Below are 26,189 nucleotides of genomic sequence, written 5' to 3'. Positions count from 1 at the left end.
TTTTTTTTTACCTTAACAGAAAATCAAAAAGTGTAATACTACCCCGAAGTTCATTTGTATGTTTGCTACAATAATTCGATCGGCAATAAGTTCATGTTTATTAGTATTGCTAGAATCCTATTGTTAATTGCATAGAATAAATATTGTAAATAGTCATCGGAAACCCTCTTTTCTTCTATAATTTCATTGAAAATACTACGTATTTTTCATAAAACAACGAAGCACAGAATTCTAGCAGCACTTTTCAAGTAGTTTAGGTCATATACCGTTGATATTTAATAAAGTCATCGTCAAACTCAGTATACCCTAATTATGAATTAAAAACTGTCTGTTGGACCGGACTATAATTGTTTTAATGCTTTGTTTCTTGTTAAAAAGATTAAATAGAGAGTGATGAAATATAGCTATAGGCCAATATTACAGAATTTCCGTCATTGCCAGCATATTTCTGAAGACTCAGCATGTCTTAGTTATATTGATAAACTTTGCTGGACCAAATTAAACTTGTTGGTCTCATGCTTTTTCAGAAATTTTAAAGAAAAAAAATATGAAATCTTTTGACATAAAAAGCATCGCTTTAGTGGAAACCAGCAATATTCCTCAGACTTAGCACGTCTTATGTATGATTTGAAAATTTATCTAAAAAATTATAATTGTTTGTTTCCCGCTTTTTCACCATTTAAGAAACTAAAGAGAAAAAAATAAAACCCAAATATCCACCGTTATGAATCGCCATTTTTCTTAAATAAAGATAATTTACGACATTTTCTTGAAAATGGCATATCATTCCTAACTATTCACACCTCAGTTATGATTAAAAACTTAGCTGGACTAAATATTCATTGTTTGTCTCACGCTTTATATCCATTTCAGAAATATAAGACGAACTAACAAAATGTTGTTATCCGCGATTTTGAATCGCCACTTTGACCTAATTAACCGGCCATATTTGTGGAAAGCCAGCATAATTTGTAAGACTCGGCACACATTGGATATGATAAAAATACTATTTTGGAATAATTCATTTGTGTTTGTCATTATTTTTGTGATCGGCTTCGGCCGATCACTGTGGTGTCCATATGAGGCATCCGGCAAATGCTTCCACGTGCGCACACATTCCGCTTGCATAAGTAGTTCTTATAAAAACTTGAAGTTTGGTTGAATATTTATATAGCATTTTTCTCAGTTTTATTTCAATTCATTTACCTTAATAGATGCAAACATACATAAAATACAGTTCGACCCGTTAATTCAAGAATGCACATTTTGTCTCACGCGTTAGAATTTTGATCGACAGATTCATTCAGTAATGCAGTTACATGTACCTCGATGAACTGACCTCAACCATAAGAAGATGCTCAATGTCATGATGAACTGACCTCGATCAATTGATGTTGCATAATTGTAGCTAGGAAGACGGCTTGATTAATAAACAAGGTTACGTTATAATGCGACCTCAATAGCAAGTTATTGATGGCATTCAATGTTTTTTCAGTCGAATTAAATTATTTTAATACAACTCTTTCTTTGTATAGGTGTTAATGCTCTTTGAAGAGCCATACTCAGTATTCTGAAGAAGAAGAAGATACATAAACATTTAATAATTACGTTAAAAATATAAAACTAGACAAGGAGTTTACGAACGGCTTTCCCCAAATTTAATACAAAATTAAATTTGTTGACGGTTAATAATGATGAAATTATGGTGTACAAATTCAAAATATTCAATATTTTGTAAAAATACAGTACTTTTTAAATTATTTTACACCAAAATGATCATGTTGATTGCTTCTAGCTATCAATATATCATTATTGCCGATCATTCCTTTAAAAGGAATACTTGTTTCCCATTGAAGAGACTTTAAGAGAAAAATTTGAGGAATGCTTTCCGCCATTTTGAATCGCCTTTTTGACCTACTTAACGCCATTTTTATGAAGGCTCGCATATTTTTTTAGACTCGCCATACTTTAATTATGATAAAATACTATGCTGGACCAAATAATAATTATTTGCCATTAAAGCGTATTTCTAGAGCTCTTTTTAGACGGGGTCACGTGAATCAGGCTTGGTGTGAATTACATTGTAAAATAATGCATTACATTATCATTACTTCATGAATAAGGGCATTTAATTACCATTACCATTAATTAATTTTCTTGAAGTAATGCATTACATAACCATTACATGAGTAAAGTAATGCATTACCATTACTTTGTGAAAAGTCAATAAGTTTTAAAAAAGTAATTTAAAATCTAAATAAAGAGTTTTTGTAAATATTTCATAAATAAAACATGCTATAAATATTTACAGGTTCATGCTCATGTTCACTATCAGGTTCAAATTTAATGACTTATACAAGATTCCTGTTGCACTTGTAGTTCTCAAAGTAAGGTTGGTCCCGTAACATTTACACGCTAATGGCGGAGTTGACAATCTCTGTTATTTATGTCTCTGATTTTCGATTTTTAATGAAAGGAACGGTTGTATCGTAATTCGTGTAGGTGATGCACGAGTTTACACAAAAAGTAGTAAATGGCGAACATATTTATTTTTACTTATTAATTTTGCATGTATACAAATGTTCACTTTGTTTGTTAATTCAGCAGTTTTAGAGTTTTCGGGGTTTTCATAAAACTTTTATTACGGATACCGTACGCGTCCGACCTGTGGATTTTCCCTTGGATCACAAAATTATCTACTTTGATATAGTTGTTTGATTTTTCCGGTTAGTAGTAATTTTTAAATTTTTCCTTGGGGTCTTATTTTACATAATGTACCGTTGTGTCATTTTTCTACAATTATGAAGGCCGGGATTGAGTAAAATTTAGACAAAGTATTAGACAATTGTAAAAAAGCCGAATTAACATAGATTGTAACAACTAATTTAAACTAAATTTTGGAAGCATATTCGAGGAAATCCAGGACAATTACAAATTCAAACTTTCAAGACCCCGTCTTTCAGTACTCTTAGTACTTTGGCTATAAATTAGGACTAGACTACTAGGGTTCAATAACTTATATTCAAAGTAAACTTTTTGACAGTAAATGGTTTAAAATTCAATGTTTGTATCCACTACCTCCATCAAACCTGGTTTCAAGGACTCGGGGTCTCTTCCTACTTTTTTATTATAAAAACTACCGGCGCAAAATGTTACTAGATACTCTTCTAACTGAATATATCTTCGTATAATCATCATTGATGATGTCACATGCATGTTTACTAGAGAAGATCAATGTCTAGAGACAAATCATTATTTTAACTCGGTTTTAAATGTTTTTATTTGAAAAAATAAATGTTCAAATAATAGATTTGTGATAAACTTTGGCTTCTTATCATTTTATTTCGAAATATGTGGAACTCTTCTGTGTATGGAGGCGTTTTTATTCAAATCTCATAGCATAGCATAGCATTCCATATCATTAAGGCCCTCACTTCAATTTCTCATAGGATAGCATACAAATCTCATATCATAGCATACCAATCTCATAGCATACCATTAAAATCGCATACCATAGCATAGCATAAAATTGTAAAAGATATGCATGAAATGACTGTATAAATATAAACATATTTTGTCTAATAAGTGTTTAGAAATTGTTGACCGATTTGGAGATATCTGAACAACAGTGTTTTAGGGGCCGACCCTTAAACTCCTTACTGGGGCCATAAACCATCAATTTTAAGGTAACATGATCTAAAGAACATTATTTTAAGCAACTATTGTTCAACATTGCTTTTAAAATATTTCTCCTTTTCAAGATATTAATGATCAAAGTTTTGGTCTTCTGGCCCCTTGAAACCCCTAATTACGTAACAAATGTTTGAAATAAGGTACTGCGTAGATTAACAGCTGTACAATGAAGATTTTTGCTTCTATAATTAAGGTCTTCCGTTTCCAACGGAAGACCTTATTGTTTTTGCTTTGTTTCTTTTTCCCTATTATTAGGGTCTTCCGTTTCCAACGGAAGACCCTCTTGTTATTCTATTGTTTCTTTTTATTAGGGTCTTCCGTTTTCAACGGAAGACCCTCTTGTTATTCTTCGGTTTCTTTTTATTAGGGTCTTCCGTTTTCAACGGAAGACCCTCTTGTTATTCTTCGGTTTCTTTTTATTATTATTATACTTTTTCTTTTTTTTTCTGACTCCTTCTCGGCTTTATAACTCAAAAAGATTCCAACCGATTTTGATGAAATTTTCAGAGATAATGTGAAACTATTATTTCTTAAAGATGTTTAAGTTTTCTTGACGACGTCACTTCCGTTTTTACGTTACGTCATTTTTAAAAATTTCAAAAAGTCATTTTGTCCGCGGTGTTTTTCAAAAACGCTCTAAGATAGAGGCTTGAAATTTTCAAGGGTTATGATTTGGTTGATTTACCTCTGTAATAAGGCTCGAAATGAAAATCTGTCACTTCTGGTCGAAACTGGAAGTGAAACAAATTTTTCGAAAAAATGAATTTTCTGATAAAATCTAAAACGAATATGTGTTTGGTAGAGCTCATTAAGCTGAATCTAACACTGAAAGCCGTTTTAAAATCGGACGATGCATTACAGAGATATACGAGTTCAAAAAATGATTTTTCCGGAAATTTTGATTCCGCGTTTTTGGTTAAGAAATTAGTATCAAGTTCTTGGTTAAATTACTTTGTACCTAAAAATTAATTATTAAGTCGTACTGTAATACATTCGGATTTGTTTTGTTAAGTCGTTTTTAAAATCGGAAAGGTTTTTGTTTAGTCGTACGTAAAATTATTCGGTTTTTTTTAAGTCGTACCAGGAATAATTCGATTTATTCATATTTTTATTTAAGGTACTCTTGTTATTGGTTTAAGAGCTCTGCTTCTTACAGGAACTTCCAACTTTACTTCCGACATTAACGGAAGACCTACTCGTTGCTTTGCAACGAGCTTTGCTCTAGTTATTATTATTATTCTTTTTCTTTATTTTTCTGACTTTTTTAAAGCTTAATATCTCAAAAAGTTTTCAACGGATTCACATGAAATTTTCAGGGATTATGGAGTATCACTGTCCCTTAAAGGTGTTAAATTTTTAACTACAACGTCACTTCCGTTTTTACGTTACGTCAATTTTTAAATTTTAAAAAAGTGATTTTGTCCAGGGCGTTTTTCAAAAATGCTTCAAGATAGAGACTTGGAATTTTCTGTGTTGAAGCATTGATCGTTTTTATTTGGACATAAGGCTGGAATTTAGTTTCCGTCACTTCCGGTCCAAACCGGAAGTGTTTTAAAATTTTCGAATTTTCGAATTTTTCGTTTTAATTTCAAATGTTCACGAGATTTGTAGAGTTGGTTACGCTAAATACGAAACTGAAATCCGTTTGAAAATCGGTTGATGCATTACTGAGATATCGGGGTTTAAAAATTGATTTTTCCGGAAATTTTAATTCCGCGTCCTTGGTTTAAAAAATAGCGTAATGTTCAATGTAAAATTAACTCGTACCAAAAATAATTGTTAAGTCGTACTTGAACACATTCGAAATTTTTTTGTTAAGTCGTTCTTAAAATCGGAAAGGTTTTTGTTAAGTCGTACTTAAAATCATTCGTATTTTGTTAAGTCGTACCAAGAATATTAGATTTTTTCATCTTTGTATTTTAGTTACTCTTGTTATTAATTTAAGAGCTGTGCTTCTTACAGGAACTTCCAGCTTTACTTCCGACATTAACGGAAGACCCACTCGTTGCTTTGCAACGAGCTTTGCTCTAGTTATTATTATACTTTTTCTTTTTTTTTCTGACTCCTTCTCGGCTTTATAACTCAAAAAGTTTCAAACCGATTTTAATGAAATTTTCAGAGATAATGTGTAACTATTATCCCTCAAAGATGTTAAAGTTTTACTTACAACGTCACTTCTGTTTTGACGTAACGTCATTTTTAAAATTTTCAAAAAGTCATTTTGTCCGCGGCGTTTCTCAAAAACGCTTTAAGATAGAGGCTTGAAATTTTCAATGGCTATGATTTGGTCGATTTACCTCTGTAATAAGGCTCGATATAAAAATCTGTCACTTCCGGTCGAAACTGGAGGTAAAACAAATTTTTCAAAAAAATGAATTTTCTGATCAAATCAAAAATGAATATGTGTTTTGTAGAGCTTATTAAGCTGAGTCTAACACTGAAAACCGTTTTAAAATCAGACGATGCATTACAGAGATATTGGGGTTTAAAAATTGATTTTTCCGGAAATTTTGATTCCGCGTCCTTGGTTTAAAAAATAGCGTAATAATCAAAGTAAAATTAATTCGTACGAAAAATAATTGTTAAGTCGTACTGTAACACATTCGGATTTGTTTGTTAAGTCGTTCTTGAAATTGGAAAGATATTTGTTAAGTCGTACTTGAAATAATTCGGATTTTGTTAAGTCGTACCAGGAATAATTCGATTTTTTCAATCTTTTTATTTTAGTTACTATTGTTGTTTGTTTAAGAGCTCTGCTTCTTACAAGAACTTCCACCTTTACTTTCGACATTAACGGAAGACCCACTCGTTGCTTTGCAACGAGCTTTGCTCTAGTTATTATTATTATACTTTTTCTTTTCTTCTGACTCCTTTTTTGCCTCATAACTCAAAAGGTTTTTAACTGATTTTAATGAAATTTTCAGAGATTTTTGCAAGTTATTGTCCCACAAAAATGTGAAAGTTTTAAAGAGAACGTCACTACCGTTTTGACGTGACGTCATTTTTAAAAATTTCAAAAAGTCATTTTGTCCCGGACTTTTCTCAAGAACGCTTTAAGATAGAGGCTTGGAATTTTCAATGCTTATGATTTGGTCGATTTACCTCTGTAATAAGGCTGGAAATGAAAATCTGTCACTTCCGGTCGATACTGGAAGTGAAACAAATTTTTCAAAAAAATGAATTTTCTGATCAAATCAAAAATGAATATGTGCTTTATAGAGCTTATCAAGCTGAATCTAACACTGAAAGCCGTTTTAAAATCGAACGATTCATTAAAGAGATATCGGGGTTTAAAAATTGATTTTTCCGGAAATTTTGTTTCCGTGTCCTTGGTTTAAAAAATAGCGTAATGTTCAAAGTAAAATTAACTCGTACCGAAAATAATTGTTAAGTCGTACTTGAACAATTCGGATTTGTTTTGTTAAGTCGTTCTTGAAATCGGAAAGGTGTTTGTTAAGTCGTACTTAAAATCATTCGGATTTTGTTAAGTCGTACCAGGAATAATTCGATTTATTTCATCTTTTTAGTTTAGTTACTCTTGTTATTGGTTTAAGAGTTCTGCTTCTTACAGGAACATCCAGCTTTACTTCTGACATTAACGGAAGACCCACTCGTTGCTTTGCAACGAGCTTTGCTCTAGTTATTTTTCTTTTTTTTCTTACAAATTTTGTCCGCGCGAGTTCTTGGCAATGGCTCAGCCGATTTCCGTGAAACTTTTAGATCTGATAGATATTGATCTGAACCTTATTGGAAATTTTTTATATTGATGACGTCATTTCCGTTTCCGATATTTTAACGTAATAGCGATTTTTGGAGGCTTAGTTTGTCCATGCAACTACTCCTAAACTATAAAAGATATTGAATTCAAATTTTCAGGGATTGTAGAGAAAAGATTGTAGATGTGTATGATGTCAATCAAATTTGTCTGATTAAAAAGGCGTCGAAGCTCGCCTGGACCTGAAAACTGAGTTTAAAAAAACATCGTAATTTTTCTAGGTTTTCTGTGTTTATCTCTTTTATGAAAAATATTTTGTTAAAACATGTATAGCAAAAAAAGTTAATATTTACAGGACCTTTTATTTGAAATCATGAAAAAGGGGCTGGCCCCTCAAATTAGGGGACAGAAGGGCTCTAAACTCTTTAATCTGTATCCCTTTACTGAGAGATATTTTGTGAATGGTTATAGAAGCAAATATGTTTATCTCACAGTTATGCATCCAAGCAATGTCATGATTTTATTATGTGTTACGTAATTAAGGGTTTTTAGGGGCTAAAAGTCCAAAATTTCGATCACCCTTATCTCAAAAAGGAAAAATATTTTGTAATGCAATACAGAAGAAAAGTTGTTCAAATTAATGTTTTTAACAATATGAAACCATCAAAATTTCGTTAAACGGCCCCTATAAGGAGATAAGGGATCGGCCCCTAAAACCTTCTTTCTCATTTATCTCTAGAACGGTAACGATTTTCTAAACACTTGTTGAACAAAATTTGTTAAGAATTAAATGACCTTTCATTTAATATCAAGAAAAAGGGGCTTGCCCCTCAAAAAAGGGAACCAAAGGGCTCTAAAGTCTTTAATCTGAAGCCCTTTACTGAGAGATATTTTGTGAAAGCTTATAGAAGCAAATATGTTTATCTCAAAGTTATGTATCCAAGCAATGTAATGATTTTATTATGTGTTACGTAATTAAGGGTTTTTAGGGGCCAAAAGTCGAAAATTTCGATCACCCATATCTCAGAAAGAAAAAATACTTTGAAATGCAATACAAAAAAAAGTTGTTCAAAATGATGTTCTTAACAATATGCAACCTTCAAATTTGTCTGATTAAAAAGGCGTCGAAGCTCGCCTGGACCTGAAAACTGAGTTTAAAAAAACATCGTAATTTTTCTAGGTTTTCTGTGTTTATCTCTTTTATGAAAAATATTTTGTTAAAACATGTATAGCAAAAAAAGTTGATATTTACAGGACCTTTTATTTGAAATCATGAAAAAGGGGCTGGCCCCTCTAATTAGGGGACAGAAGGGCTCTAAAGTCTTTAATCTGTATCCCTTTACTGAGAGATATTTTGTGAATGGTTATAGAAGCAAATATGTTTATCTCACAGTTATGCATCCAAGCAATGTCATGATTTTATTATATGTTACGTAATTAAGGGTTTTTAGGGGCTAAAAGTCCAAAATTTCGATCACCCATATCTCGGAAAGGAAAAATATTTTGTAATGCAATACAGAAGAAAAGTTGTTCAAATTAATGTTCTTTATAATATGCAACCTCCAAAATTACGTTAAACGGCCCCTATAAGGAGATAAGGGATCGGCCCCTAAAACCTTATTTCTCATATATTTCCAGAACGGTATCTGTTTTCTAAACACTTGTTGAACAAAATTTGTTAAGAATTAAATGAGCTTTCATTTAATATCAAGAAAAAGGGGCTGGCCCTTCAAATAAGGGGACCAAAGGGCTCTAAATTCTTTAACCTGTAGCCCTTTACTGAGAGATATATACTGAAAGGTTATAGAAGCAAATATGTTTATCTCACAGTTATGTATCCAAGCAATGTAATGATTTTATTATGTGTTACGTAATTAAGGGTTTTTAGGGGCCAAAAGTCGAAAATTTCGATCACCCATATCTCAGAAAGAAAAAATACTTTGAAATGCAATACAAAAAAAAAGTTGTTCAAAATGATGTTCTTAACAATATGCAACCTTCAAATTTTCGTTAAACGGCCCCTATTAGGAGATAAGGGATCGGCCCCAAAAACCTTCTTTCTCATATATCTCCAGAACGGTAACGAATTTTTAAACACTTGTTGACAAAATGTTTTCAGAACTAAATGTCCTTTCATTCGATTTCAAGAAAAGGGGCTGGCCCCTTAAATTAGGGGATCAAAGGGCTCTTAAAGAATTTATCAAAAGCCTTGTAATGGGAGCCATCTTGTGAAAGGTTATTAAAGCTAGATTAGGTATAATACGTTTATATATCCTAACAATATAATGATTTGCTCTTGCGTTACCCAATTAGGGTTTTTAGATGTAAACAAGTTTAATCTTTTCAATCTTAATTGGAATAAACGCAAGTATTTTAAAAAGCAAAGTAATAGAACTTATGAAAAGCGATACATTAAAGCATTAGTACTTCACTCCTTTTTCCATATCATGTTTTGTTGTCGAAAATCAAAGACGATGATGTCATATTTTCTTCTAAAAATCGGACGGAAGACCTCCTCGTTGCTCGCAACGAGATCGTGTCTAGTTAAAGACAAATTATTGCTCAGCAAAGAGTTAAAATTAAAAGACTTTAAAGCCCTCTTGGCCCCTAATTATAAAGGCCAGCCCCTTTTTATTAAAACAAAACAAACGCTCGTGTAAATCTTAACAACTTATGCATTACATGTTCGTGTAAATCTAAACAACTTATGCATTACATGTTTAAACAAATTATCTACAGGTTAAAAGATATTTTGCAACACGTGTTAAAATTTTGCCAAAAATTTGGTGCCAATTTTTGACCTCGGGCGTGCTTCGACACCGTGCGTATTTTCTACAGTGTCAAATACAGAGGATCATCTACAAACATCCATCTACATATTCCTGAAAGTTTCACGTTTCTATACCCTTTAGTTTCGGAGGAGTTACGTGGACAAAATGGTCCTTAAAAATTCACAAACTCTTGAAAATCACAACCGGAAGTGACGTCATCAGCTCAAAATTTTATAATCGCAAGCAAATTTGGTGAAAATCGACCAAATAGTTTTTAAGCTATAGCTCTTGAAAAATGTCAGAGGGAAAATAATATTAGTTAGTGTCGAGAGTAAATCCTTTATTAATTCCTTAGAAATTCCTTTAAGTAAGAACCGGAGTTCTTAAACCATCTACAAGAATAAATCAAAGAAAAATATTAAACAAATTGAATAATTCTTGGTAAGACTTAACAAAATTCGAAAAATTTCAAGACCGAATCAACAAAAACCTTAACAATTTTAAGAACGACCTACTTAAAAAAACCGAATGTGTTCAAGTACGAATTAACAATTTCCGAAATAGTTTAGGTACGAGTTAATTGAATTTTGAACATAACAATATTTTCTCAACCAAGAACGCGGAATCAAAGTTTCCGAATACTCATATTTTAAATCCCAATATCTCTGTATTGCATCGTCCGATTTTAAAACGCATTTCAATTTTAAATTAAGCTTTATAAAAGCTCTTTTTTGCTTTTATGAATAATATAAAAGTATTGCTCGGAAAAGAATTATTATAGAAAGACAAAGTAGCCCTTCTGGCCCCTAATTTGAAGGGTCAGCCCCTTATTCTTGATATCAAATGAAAGGTCTCGGAAATACATGTATAAACATATTTAGTTCTACATAAGTGTTCACGAATTGTTAACCATGCTCCGGATATCTGAACAACTGTGTTTTAGGGGCAGATCCCTAAACTTCTTACCAGGGCCACAAACATGAAAATTTTAGGTATCATATTGTTAAGAACATTATTTAAGCAACTATTGTTCAAAAATGCTTTTCAAAATATTTCTTTTTAAGATATTATTGATCAAAGTTTTGAACTCCTGGCCCCTTGAAACCCCTAATTACGTAACCTATGACTACATATGGTAATGCATAGATGAACAGCTGTACAATGAACACTTTTGCTTCTATAATTGATAACAAATTATTATTCAGTAAAGAGTTATTTTAAAAAGAATTTAGAGCCCTCTTGGCCCCTAACTTGAGGGGCCAGCCCCTATTCTTTAATATGAAATGAAAGTTCAAGTAAATCATAACAACTTTTGCATTACATGTTTTAACAAATTATCAACAGGTTAAAAGATATTTTACAAAATGTGTTAAAATTTTGCCAAAACTTTTGGTGCTACTTTTTGACCTTAGGCGAGCTTCGGCGTCTTGCGCTTTTTCCACAATGTCAAATACAGAGGATCATCTACAGACATCCATCTACATATTCCTGAAAGTTTCACGTTTTTATTACCATAAGTTTCGGAGGAGTTACGTAGGCAAAATAGCCTTTAAAAATTCACAAAATCTTGAAAATCTCAAACCAGAAGTGACGTCATCAGCTCAAAATTTTGTATTAGCAATAACGTTGAAGGCTCTATTATTCCTGTAAATTTAGTGAAAATCGATCTAATACTTTTTGAGTTATAGCGCTCGAAAAATGTCAGAGGAAAAAAATAATATAAAATAACTAGAGCAAAGCTCGTTGCAAAGCAACGAGTGGGTTTTCCGTTAGTGTCGAGAGTAAAACTAGAAGTTCCTGTCAGAACTGGAGTTCTTAAACCAACTACAAATGTAAATAAAAGAAAAAGATAAAACAAATCGAATAATTATTGGAACGACTTAATCAAATCCGAATGATTTCAAGAACGAATTAACATAAACCTTAACAATTTCAAGAACGACTTAATTTAAAAAATCCCAAATGTGTTCAAGTACGAATTAACAATTTCCAAAATAGTTTAGGTACGAGTCAATTAAACTATGAACATAACACTATTCTCTTAACCAAGAACACAGAAAGCTCAATTTTTAAATCCCAATATCCCTGTAATGCACCGTCCCATTTTAAAGAGGTTCGATCCTCTGATTTTGGGTAGCCATTTTGTGTCACCTCTAGTCTGGAAATTCTGTGTCATATATGAATTCTACTTGTAAATTCCTTTTTTACAATGCCAAATAAACTCTATTGAATAAAATAGTGAAGAAAAAATTCCAGATTTAGAGAGTGTAGTAAGGGACTATATTTTGTGGCGGAAGGTTTTTAAGAAGAAAATGAACATTTTTCATAACTCAGTTGTTTTAGAGTACCGTAATTTTAGCTTTCTTATTTTCCGTGCAGACCAAATTTTCAGATAGTTTATGCATTGGGATATCTTTGTATTGTTTTAAAAAACATATTTTAACAATATTCCAATATTTCTATCGACATATATTGGCATGTTCAAGTGATATTTCATGAAAGTAAAGAAAAAATAACTCCAATTTTCCCCTAACATTAGCTTATTCCATGCCATATCTCAAAATTGTCATTATAGACCCATATTTTTGGTTTTATTTTCTGAATATTTAAGTTTCTTTTGACAAGTCTGTCATAATTTGAGAAAAAGTTTGAGACTTTTAAATTATTTAATTGCATGTTGAATTGTTTATGAATAAAAATAGTATTTTTTCAGTGCAAAAAGGTCAAAATATCAATAAGGTGAAAAAATTGCAAACTTTTTCATTATGATAAGTTTAATTTTATTAATTCTAAATAATGTTAATTTGTATTTGATACCATGGTTCATTTCGATAAAAAATTATAGAGGGAAAAGCGATTTATGTGCAATTTGCACTTTCAGTGCAGAAAGGTCATATTAAATACACCGTAGCACCGAAAGGAGCATATAGACCCCAACATTTTGTTTTGAATTTTGGTTTAGATATGTGTGTAGATATTAAAATAACACTTTAGAAAAAAACTTAGAGACTTTTGATCGCAGGATCAAACGTCCTTAACACGAATTTCAGTTTTAAATTAAGCTTTATAAAAGCTCTTTTTTTGTTTTTATGAATAACGAAAAATTATTGCTCAGAAAAGAGTTATTATGAAAAGATTTAGTAGCTCTTCTGGCCCCTAATTTTAGGGGTTAGTTCCTTATTCTTGATTTCAAATAAAAGGTCTTGCAAATATAAACATATTTTGTTCTACAAGAGTTCACGAATTGTTAACTGTGTTCGAGATATCTGTATAAATGTGTTTTAGGGGCCGACCTTTAAACTCCTCCCTGGGGCCACAAACAACAAAATTTTAGGTACATATTGTTTAGAACATTATTCTAAACAACTTTTGTTCTACATTGCTTTTCAAAATAGTTCTCCTTTCTCAGATATTAATAATCAAAGTTTTGAACTTCTGGACCCTTGAAACCCCAAATCACGTAACATATGACTTAGTTTTTGTACTTTATAGATAAACAGCTGTACAATGAACATTTTTGCTCGAATAATTAATAACAAATTATTGTTCAGTGAAGAGTTATTGTAAAAAGAAATTAAAACCCCTCTGTTTCCTGATTCGAGGGGCCAGCCCCTTATTCTTGATATCAAATGAAAGGTCTTGCAAATATAAAAATGTTTTGTTCAACAAGTGTTAACGAATTGTTAACCGTTCTCGAAATATCTGTACAAATGTGTTTTAGCGGCTGACCCTTAAACTCCTTAATGAGGTCATAAAAAAAACATTTAAGGTTGCACATTGTACAGTACATTATTTTGAGCAACTTTTGTTCTACATAGCATTTTAAAATAGTTCTCCTTTTCCAGATATTAATAATCAAAGTTTGAACTTCTGGCCCCTTGAAACCCCTAATTACGTTACATATGACTTACATATGGTAATGAATAGATAAACAGCTGTACAATGAACACTTTTGCTTCTATAATTGATAACTAATTATTGTTCAGTAAAAAGTTATTATAAAAAGAATTTAGAGCCCTCTTGGCTCCTAACTTGAGGGGCCAGCCCCTATTCTTTAATATAAGATGAAAGTTCAAGTAAATCTTAACAACTTATGCATTAAATGTTTAAACAAATTATTAACAGGTTAAAAGATATTTTACAAAAAGTGTTAAAATTTTGCCAAAACTGTTGGTGCTAATTTTCGACCTTGGGCGAGCTTCGACGCCTTGTGCATTTTCCACAGTGTCAAATACAGAGGATCATCTACAGACATCTATCTACATGTGCATATTCCTGAAAGTTTCACGTTTTTATTTCCGTTAGTTTCGGAGGAGTTACGTGGACAATATAGCCCCTAAAAATTCACAAACTCTTGAAAATCACAAGTGGAAGTGATGTCATCAACTTAAAAATGTATACTAGCAAGCACGTGTAATGCTCTATCAGCCCTGTAAATTTAGTGAAAATCGACCAAACAGTTTTTGAGTTCGAAAAATGTCAGAGGAAAAATAATATGAAATAATAATAAAAAGACACCGTAGAATAACAAGAGGTTCCTCCATTGGAAACTGAAGAATCTCATAATAATAAAAAGAAACCGTAGAAAAACAAGAGGGTTTTCCGTTGGAAACGGAAGACCCTAATAATAAGAAACGGGAGACCCTAATGAAAAAAAATCCGAAGAAAAACAAGAGGGTCTTTCGTTGGAAACGGAAGACCTTAAAAAAAAGAAACCGTAGAATAACGGAAGACCCTAAAAATAGAATTAAGCGTTGGGCCAACATATAAATATTGAGTTTCCTCTCCATTTCATTGCCACGCAAGCGCAAGTAAGCATGACATATATTATGAGCCAGTGGCCTCTCATTGAAATCTGATGTAATCAGAATTACATATTTATTAAGATACACCCTCTATAACATTGATGCATATTTCTTACTACAGACATTTAATAGCTTCAATTTCAGATTCTTTTCTCATTGTGTTAATCCCATCGTTACTATTTTTAGACAGCAATGATTATCGCAATCACCTGACACTATAATCAAAGTCAAAACAACTCGGTTTGCTTGCCTGTGCATTTTCCGGATGAGTTTTGATGACTTGTAAACTGATTGATAATGAATTATGATGCGTGAAACCTTTTGAACAATAAAGTTTAGTATATTTCCTTTAATTTCCGTTGTCATAAGTGCGATAAAATTTAGGATATTTCCTTTAATTTCCGTTGTCACAAGTGCGATAAAATTTAGTATGTTTCCTCTAATTTCCGTTGTCATAATCAAAAGGGAAACACTTATTTTGAGTCACCATATAATTTTAAATTTTGGACTTTTATTCGCCATTGACAAGGTTTTTTCCGATTCTGGTGAAAGTCCGCCAGGATAATCTCAAGATACAAACGCAAATGTTAAGGCCACCAGTGCCCTTGGAGGTGGCAATCTTTGCAAAATTCTGCTACATAAATACCGATCTGAGGAACATCCGCTTACAAATATAGGAGTTCAGTTTTGAACATCATATAACTAAAAGTACAATCATTAAGATGAAATTCAATTTTACATACAACAATTATAAGTAACTGCAATAAGTAATGGACATATAACTAGAGACGAGCTCGTTGCAAGCAATGATTAGGTCTTCCGTCGTAGCTGCGTCATACTTGTGACGTAATACAAAAAATTGATAGCCGACCATGGTACAATATTAGATGTATAAACACTGAGTACAATAAACAAAGTATTATACTACAAGTTTATAAGCAAATACAGATCTATAGTTTGATTCGCCGCATTTTATTCACAGACTGGGACTCTGGTTATGCCCGGTATGTAGGTAAAAAGACCATTGGCAAACATTTTACACGCATTTTTATCGAACACAAGCGCCAATGAATCTTTTAGTATATATGCGGAGATCCTAGAAATTTTACATGGTGTTTTGAAGAATAATTTTGTTTTTCGAGGGGGGGAACATGCGCGGATCAGAAAATTTTTCCGGGGTGACCTGCAGTTAGATATTGTCAAACTCTTATTGATTATGTCAATTTGTTTTGTCTCAAAGAATCATTTTCTTTAATCAATAAAGTTTTACCTTTAAAAAAGAAAGGAATCGGACACAATTTCCAATTTTTAGTAATTTTACAATTTTATGGTCTAATAAAATTTCAAAAAACAACTCTTCATTGCTTTATCCGAAATATTGCAAGAAAAAAAAAGATTTACATCGCATTTTTTAAATTACAAAAGGATATACAATATGAACTTGGATTAACCGCTAACAAACAGGCATAAAGAGAGACTGAAAACTAATTTCTTCTCTTTTTTTCATCAAAAGAAATTCAAGAATAAATCAAAATATATTTTTTCTTTATATGCGTTAATGAAAACGTAGTTCAGCAAGTGGTTCTTTGTCGTGCAAGCACCTACTTAACAGATTGTTACACGGGTCTACAACGATGACAAATATCGAAAAGGCAATATTGTTGGTGAAGGATCAATGTGTAGTTTGTTTTTTAGGTGTATTTTTGATACATGTAATTATATTTATCTGGATCGGTTTTGTTTGTTGGTTTGTTTTTGTTTATTAAAGAGGGGAATAAAGAAAATGAGTAATTTCCATGCACGTAGCATCGTGTTTGAAAGTGGTGGTGGGAGGGGGGGGGGGCAAGCTCATCCAACAAATCTTGACAAGCAAAGAAAAAAAACCGAATTTTGAATTTTCCAAAATCCTCAAAATCTAATCCAAGGGGGGGGGGGGGGGGGGGGGGGGGGCTGTGTATATCTAAAACTTCAATTTTACTCCTAATTTCATGATTTTCATACCACTTTTTTAAAAAACATATTCCCAAATAGTGGGGGGTAGCAACTCCATGATAATTCAATTTTTTTTTACGTAAATTTAAAAAAATTAGTTGCTGCGAGAAAAAGTGGGGAGGGGGCAGTCCCCCCCCCCCTTCCCCCGATTTTACGTGCCTGAATTTTCCGATATGAAGTCAAGCATATTTTCCGATATGAAGTCAAGCATATATTTTCTTATTTTCATAGACTTAAAGCATGTTGGAAAAAAAGAAATATTGTATCTAGCAGTTATTATGCTCAGCTCATGCATGCATTCCTCTATGGTTTTCACAATTACATGTATCATTTTCTACACGTACTACACGAAATACATTTCCAAAGAGATGATATCGGTAACTTATAGTTCATTTAACAGTTAAGTTCCAGCTTGTCTTCTGTCACATGCAAACACGTGTACATGTAATCCTAATTTAGAAATAGGTATCATGACCTGGGAGGGGGGGGGGGGGGTGTCATCGCAACAAGATTGTGTACTAGCGTACTAGAGTGTACATTCATTGTTAATTTATAATTGATGTTAAATTATTATTAACAAACAAAATCATTAATTCATTATAACATGCAGTCTGGAAATTTAACTGGAAGAAGTAAAATGCCAGGGGGTTTTGTTTTCTCTATCTTATAGGGTGTAAGGATGCCCGCCTACTAAATACACAATCATGCTCACACGTCAACCGATTACAAATGACTGTATTATGGATTTATAAATCGTTCTAAAACATTCGATCTGATATATTATTGTTTACAATTCAAAATTTTGAACGATTAAATTGGTTTTTAGCTCACCTGAGCTGAAAGCTCAAGTGAGCTTTTCTGATCACCTTTTGTCCGTCGTCCGTCTGTCCGTCCGTCTGTAAACTTTTTACATTTTGAACTTCTTCTCTAAAACCGCTTATCCAATTTCAACCAAATTTGGCACAAATCATCCTTATAGGAGGGCAAATATAAATTGCAGAACTAAAAGTCCGATCTATATTCAAAGCGGAGAAAACCTTGAAACTGTAGAAAAAGGGGAGTGCATTTTTAAAAATCTTCTTCTCAAGAACTACTGATTCCAATTCAACGTAGTTTAGCATATATTATCCTTATGGGAAGGAAAATATAAATTGCAAAAATTAAGGTCAAATTCTGTTTCAAATCTGAGTTATTACGAAAATAATAATAAAGGAAAGGCGTGTTTCAATCAGTTTAATAGCTTCGGGTTTGGCATCCGGTGAAATGGATAGACAAGACTTGGCCTGGGCAAAACAAAAGATTGGCAGTTATTAATCTGCCAATCTCATTAAGGTGGCTCGACACACCAATGCATTATTTGATGGATCGATGAAGAATCATTTGTGAGAAATGATTATACAAAAATGACACCTATATCGACCTCTGATTATTTTATATGATTTTTTTTGTATTTTTTGATAGAAACCGGAAACATCGTTTTAGCTGCGAACAAGATATATTAGAGCTAAAAATTTGTTATCAATTAATGCACAATACAATTATCTATAAATATATATCAAAAACGGCCAGATAAACTTTGAAATATTTTTGTATAAAAAATATTTATGAAAATGAAAAAAAAGGATTGTAGATATTTTTTAAGTCTATGGATAAAAACTGCAGATAAACTGTTACTCGCATTTAACAATTGCTGTACAATCATATTTCAACAAGAAATTGAAACCAAATAGTGAAATTAAAGAAAAAATGGAAAATTTTAAAATCGAACCGATCCCGATTGTAATTCAACTGATCCCTAACGAAATCACATAAAGTTAGAATGAATCAGAATTTTGCAAAAATTTCAGGTTGTTTAGCTGTAAAATGGTGTCGTCATTTACTAACTTTATAATTTATATCAATTACTTAGAAAAAAACAGCAGTTTATTTGTAAAATTTCAATTTTAGAATAATTCTGATCGGGATCAGTTTTTTTTCAATCGGGATCGGTTAAAATTTGATAAATAGCAATTTTTCCAAAATTTCGCATTTTCATTTCAATTTCTTTGTAAATATCATTGTTTAGTAAATAGTTTATGTGACTATATGTTATTTTGAAAATTTTATCCATAGATTAAAAAGATATTAAAGAATTACAATTTTGATTTTCAGAAATATTTTTTTAATTAAAAAATTAAACGCTTGACCAAACGATCTTTGGCATGAGTTTATTTATAATTATATTACACATTAATTGACAACAAGTTTAAAGCTCTAATATATTCTGTTTGTCTGCCAAACAGTTTTTCCTATTTCACTGAAAAAATACAAAAAAATTCGTATAAAATAACTGAAAGCCGATATTGATCTCTGTTTTGTGGAATCATGTTTCAAAAAAGATTCTCTATCGCTCCATAAAAAAAAAATTTGATGTGTCGAGGAACCTTAAAATTTCAGGATATTTGATGGACCAGTATATTTGTATTTGCTTTAAATATTAATGCAAAATAATGCATATTTGGAATTGACGATTGCCGATCTGCCCCGGCTTTTATTTTGCCACGGCCCGGGTTTGCATACCCATTTTACCAAGACTCGTATTCCATACTTCTAAAATGAGGTTCTTTGTTTAAAGCAGCCCTGACATTATACGAAAAAGGGTCGATCTGACTATGATGAATTTGCTTGTTGTGCAACAGTTCGCGATGAAGGGAAATTTTTCAAACATGCAAAGTATTTTGGTGCCGATTTTGTGAAGTAAATTGAGGCTAAATATTTCAATGCGTTGACAGTTTTCACACATGACGTTGGTGTTAGCTTGTTCTGATTTTCGTTTCGTTTTCATTGTTTATGCTTTGTAACCTGGGAACTATCGTCTGTATTTCGTGATTTTTACGTATCAAATCAAACAGAGACTTCGGTAAATCAAACAGTTAACTGTTTACCTGCGCAAATTAAGCAAAATCTGATGTATCAAAAAAGTACTAAAATACAATTCATTCTATCGGTAATTCGGCATTATCTTTTGCGTAATGGTAGATTAATGCAATAGGTTTTGTTGAGATGCTCGGCATTTTCTCGAGTTTATTCAGTTTAAATAGCGTTTGATATCGCTGTCGGAAATATGTAGGTATAAACATGTATATATATGATTCATTTCGAAAAAATAAATTGTGTTCTTTTTTTTGTTATTATAATAGTGCATGTTTCTTGTGTTTAATTGTTTACAATTTCTATTTACTAACCATATTTGAGTGTTAATCTTCGAATTATAAGCAAGATACAGAGATTTGCTCACAATTCTATGTTTGTACACAGATCTTAAAAACTAACGATTAAAAAGGTAAAAAAAATTGTCAATATTTATTAAGAAAATTTTCAAAGTCTGTTCTTCCAGAAACCAACTTTAACAACTTATTATATTGTAAACTTAACCTTTTATCGTCATTATTACTCCTACTGTACATGTGATCCTTGACTGTGTTTGTGTACATTTGTATAAACTGATTTTGAACCTCAAATACCAGTGAACTGGCCCTGAGTGAATAAAAGAATTGAAAATCTTAGGCCATTCTTTTTTTCTATTTTAAATGCTGAATAGGAAATACCAAGTTAAAAATCTTAAGCTGAATGTAATAAACTCATGTGAACAAAATATGACTCAATCCTAGGCGAACTGTGAGCTCTGTATCTTGCTTATAATTCTACGATTGACGCTGAAATTTTGGTTGAATATTAGAAATTCTATATGAATTAGAGTATGTTAAATACTTGTACAAACAAAATAAAGAATGTATATACCTACTCTCTGGGGCCCCTCTTTATACAATAAATAATGTGAAATCTATATCAATTTTGATAGTTTTTCAGAAACGGGTAAATAAAAACGACATCTTTAAAAAAGTATCCATAGTTCTGACACATTTCTGTTGCGGCGATAAAGTAATTATCGCTATATCTAAGAAAATATCACAGCGGAAAGTTATCCTGGTTTGTACGCGAAGTAAATAACAGTCATTTAATTATAATGGAGAAGACAAATAAAAATTTTGAATGTTTTAAATTTGAGGAATTGAGCACATTGAGGTACAATTTTCTTCTTCACATCTATACATGTAGGAATTTTAAAATAAAAAAAAATAACTATTATATTTGTTTTAAAAATACAATAACTAGTAAGTAGTTGATTAAAAAAATGTACCTATATGCTTTCATATATTTTGACCGCTTTACAAAGTAGGGGGGGGGGGGGAGGCAGAACGAAAATATAGGGAATTGGAAGTTAACAACTTAACAGTGTACTCCTACCAAATGTTTAGTTTTATATCTTGCGTAGGATTTTCTTTTTCTGGTAAAAAATAGTATTTCATGAAGGTACAATGTCAAAGATTACGTGTATGCAAAAAAAAGTGTAAAATTCGAATACTTTACAATATTTTTTTTTTGTTATTTTACCGAGGGACCATACGGCACAATATCTTTTGAATGCCCATTGTTGCTCAGGTGAGCGATGTGGCCCCCTGGGCCTCTTGTTATACATACACTGACCCTCACGAAAGAATCAATTCTGACCAATGGAAATTTTATTTACAAGACTCCGCGCCAGAATGTCTCATTCATTAATTTTTTGCAGTTATAGTAAAAAAGCCGAGACACATCACCCGATGTGACCATATACCGTGAATGCAGTTTACTTTGCGTCTATTTTGTCCTTCTTATCATTGCTTGAAATTGAGGGAAAACCTTGAATATTGTTAATCTTTATGTCATATAACATGTGAAATTGTTTTCATTCCATCCACAACCTTGAAATAATGAAATAATTTTAATGAAAACAATATAAAATAGACGTCATAAATCCCATATCAAACAACATATTACCTTTTGAATCTGCGCGTCTTTTTAATGAATTTATGAACAGCGGCAAATTCTAAAATGTATTTTTAAAGGTAATGTTAGCTGCAAGTCTGTAGCCCTTGTATGAAAAATTTCGGATAGTAGTCAATGTTTCCGGGATCCAGACTGAGAGCTACATATATGCAGCTAAGGTAACTAATAATGCTTCCAATGAAATACTTTGTTTAGTAATGCAACTTTTAAGAAAGCAATACTTATATCTGTTTAAAATATAACACCCCAATACTTCGTCTTACATTCGCTATTTGTAGAACAAGCAGAACCAGTATCAGTCCGACCCTCCCCATATACATTGTTCGAATTTAATTGCCCTAGCATTGCATTGCTTTGCATGTACATTATTTCTTTTTTTTAAAAAGAGCAGAGCTCGTGGCAAAGCCACGAGTAGGTCTTCCGTTGTTGCTGCGGGTTGAAAATATATGTGGTATGGTGTCAAACGATTATAATGACCAAACTTTCAGTTCTGCTTTTGTTATAAAAACGTGTTCTGATTGAAAGCCTGTATATAAAACGTGTTTTGCAAAAGAAAGGAAGAAAATATTTTAGGAAAACTATTTGTCGAACACAGTTTGTGTAATCGTTTCAAAAATTCTTTAAAAGATGGGATGGTTAATGTTTTCAAAGGGTAGCAGGCATTGTTATGAACAGTTATAAACAGTATGTACTCATGATTCATTTCAGGAATTGTATTTTTTTTAAACCGAACCCGCCTTCAAAACACGTAACCTTTTCTCTAAGATAACTTCTTTATTTAAATCTTTCTAAATTTTCGAAGATTATGTGCAAGTTTAGAATTGTTACGTGCTGACAAAATTTAGTAATTAGTCAAAATGATGGCATCTTTGAACTTTTCTTTAGGTAAATGTGTGTCGTCTGATATTTTTTATTGATACGAGTAGACTTTGACATTCAACATAATATATAATCAGCTAAAAAAAAGACCAGCGGGAGAATTTATGCAAAAGCGAGCATCGAAATGTTACACCAGGTGGTGCTGTTTCATAGAGACACCGCTACCCTGTATTTAACGTGTATTAAATAACCTTAATTACAGAAATGAATATTACTTCCTCCGACGATGTAATAATATGCAAAATCCTTATTCTTATGTCAGTGGGTTGACTAGTTAAATTGAAAAAACTTCAATTGCGCTTGCGTAAATTGGAATTCTGGGAAGGAATTAGATAGTCCGTGTTAGAGAAATTCGAAGAAGTTATGAAACAGGTCAGTTTCTAAATCAAACTGCACATTGATGTATTAAAAGACTATCATGGGTATCGTCTGCAGCCACGGTCCGGAATCCGTATTTGCAATCATACATAGTATGTACATCGATACACCTTTACCTCCTCACCTACAGCTATACAAATGAGGGTGCAACCTTCATATACACATGCATAGTATTATAGTTCTGGAAACTATTTATTTTTTATTTTAATATATTCGGTATTCATTGTTCACCGAAAATTAGTATTCTACTGGCTGTAGCTAACCTTGTAAGTAAATTAAGTTGCATTACAACCTCATAATACACAACTTCAATTAAAAGGGTTTTTTAAATCAATTTTCATACAACTAGCAATAAATAAAATCCCCAATAACGCACTTAAGTGTAACTTTGAGAAGCGCATATATTTTTGGGAGGCAGATATGTCGCTATATTATAGTCTGCAAGTCAGGTGAACTATCATGGTCTTTCAAAGAAATAAGAAATTTGTCGACACTTGCAGTACTTTGATGATTTCTATGGCCATCGAATGCATTGCATAATGTAGTCGTATTTCCCAAGAACATAATTTTCTTTTGACTTCCAACTTTCAATTATAATATATAACTAGAGCAGAGCTCGTGGCAAAGCCACGAGTAGGTCTTCCGTTGTTGCTGCGGGTTGAAAATATATGTGATATGGTGTCAAACGACTATAATGACTAAACTTTCAGTTCTGCTTTTGTAATAAAAACGTGTTGTGATTGAAAGCCTGTATACAAAACATGTTTTGAAAAGAAAGGAAGAAAATGCTGTACGAAAACTATTTGTCGAACATAGTTTGTGTAATCATTTCAATAATTCTTTAAAAAATGAAACATCATGTTAAATGGCGAGTTAAATTTTTAAAGGGTAGCAAGCATTGTTATAAACAGTATGTACTCATGACTCATGTCAGGAATTGTATTTTTCTTTTAAAACCGAACACGCCTACAAAACACGTAACCTTTTCTCTAAGATAACTCCTTTATTCAAATCTTTCTAAATTTTTGAAGACTATATGCAAGTTAAGAATTGTTACGTGTGTACAAACTTTAGTAATTAGTCAAAATTGATGGCATCTCTGAACTTTTCTATAGGGAAATGTGTGTCGTCTGATATCATTTAATGATACGAGTAGACTTGGACATTCAAAATAATATATAATCAGCTAAAAAAAAAAAAGATCAGCGGGAGAATTTATGCAAAAGCGAGCATCTAAATTTTACACCAGATGGTTCTGTTTCATAAAGACACCGCTATGTAACGTAATGTATTAAAAAACTAGTATGTGTATCGTCTTGTAGCCACGGTCCGGAATCCGTATGTGCAGTCATACATTGTATGTATATCGATACACCTTTACCTCCTCACCTACATCCATACAAATGAGGGTGCAACCTTCATATACACATGCATAGTATTATAGTTCTGGAAACTATTTATCTTGTATTTTAATATATTGGGTATTCATTGTTCACCTAATATTATCATTCCACTGGCTGTACCTAACCTTGTAAGTAAATTAAGTTGCATTACAACCTCATAATACACAACTTCAATTAATTTTTTTTTATCAATTTTCATACAATTAGCAATAAATAAAATCCCCAATAACGCACTTAAGTGTAACTTTGAGAAGCGCATATATTTTTTGAAGGCAGATATGTCGCTATATTATAGTCTGCACATCAAGTGAACAATTATGGTCTTTCAAAGAAATAAGAAATCTGTCGACACTTGCAGTACTTTGATGATTTCTATGGATCGACTGCATTGCATAATGTAGTCGTATTTCTAAAGAACAAAATTTCCTTTGACTTCCAACTTTCAATTATAATATATTATGAATTATTCTGTTCATAACTATAGAAGTTTAGTGTGTTTAACGGGTTAATTTATTAGCCACACTCTCAGGTAACGATTCCACATCTTTAATGTAAAGATGATTGACTTCGAATAATAGTCTTATTGTTAATACTGTTATTCAATTACATATGTTCTGAGTTGTGTGTGCTAAAGCGACACAAGATTTTCGGTCGCACGTGGCGATTGAATTAACACAGACTGACCGAATAAACAAATGGGTGGGAAAGTAAAACACGTTGAATAGAAAATGTAACACATAAGAAGAAGTCACCAAAAATGATTTTCGACAGTTCTGGATATTTTTTCGCCAATTTAAAAAAAATCCAGCGCGAGCACTTGTCAGCGGGGCGGGAGGAGGAGGTGGGGACGCAGCAATGAGTTCGCTTCCACACTCAAACGAACAACCATGTATTAGAAAAACTACAGAGTGATTGATATGGGACTGATATAATCTAATCTTCAGTTGTTTTAAACTCATGTGAATATTCTTTCAAATAATCATCAAATGCCTCAATTCAGGACAATTCAGGACATTCTTTTATCGTGCTAGCACCTACCGCAAACATGTAACATTCTCAATCAGCTGTACAAGCAAAATAAATTTATCTTTTCATCTTAATCCTATATAATAGTTGAAAACATAATAAGTATAGTTCTGTCCGTGCAAAATATGAAACATGAACGCGTAATAAGGTACATGTAGAAGAACACGAGCCGACTGCGGATCACTTGTCCACTCGCGCTATATCTCCTCGGCCATGTGCGAGGGATGATCATCATTTAATATTAGGGGAGGGGGGGGGTTAAATTTTTTTAGATATACAAACCAGCCATTAATTTAAGTCTGACAATGTTTCCGATTTGGAGTAATATCGTTCATTAATTTTCATTTTCAATCAAATGTTTAATAAAATAAATACAAGATGGACAAACTTTTATAACATAACATTAAAACAGTTCTTGTATTTACGGCTATATAAACTCAAACACATTCTTCTTCATCTAAGTGTGCGTCGCGGTGTGCGAATCTTGTGTATTAGATAACCGCTTACCGCTAGGTAGTGCAGCCGTGGCTCATCTCCTTGGCCGTGGACGAAGGATAGATTACGTAAAGGTTCAACGCACAGACACGCACAGCTCAGAACCCAGGACGATTTGAAAAGTTTGCAGTATAATGACCATATTCTATCAAATAAAAGTTCT

Source organism: Magallana gigas, chromosome 9 (genome assembly GCF_963853765.1).
Source record: "Magallana gigas chromosome 9, xbMagGiga1.1, whole genome shotgun sequence".
NCBI lineage: Eukaryota > Metazoa > Mollusca > Bivalvia > Ostreida > Ostreidae > Magallana > Magallana gigas.
The sequence above is the reverse complement of the archived record's forward strand: the minus strand, read 5'-3'. Positions refer to the sequence as shown.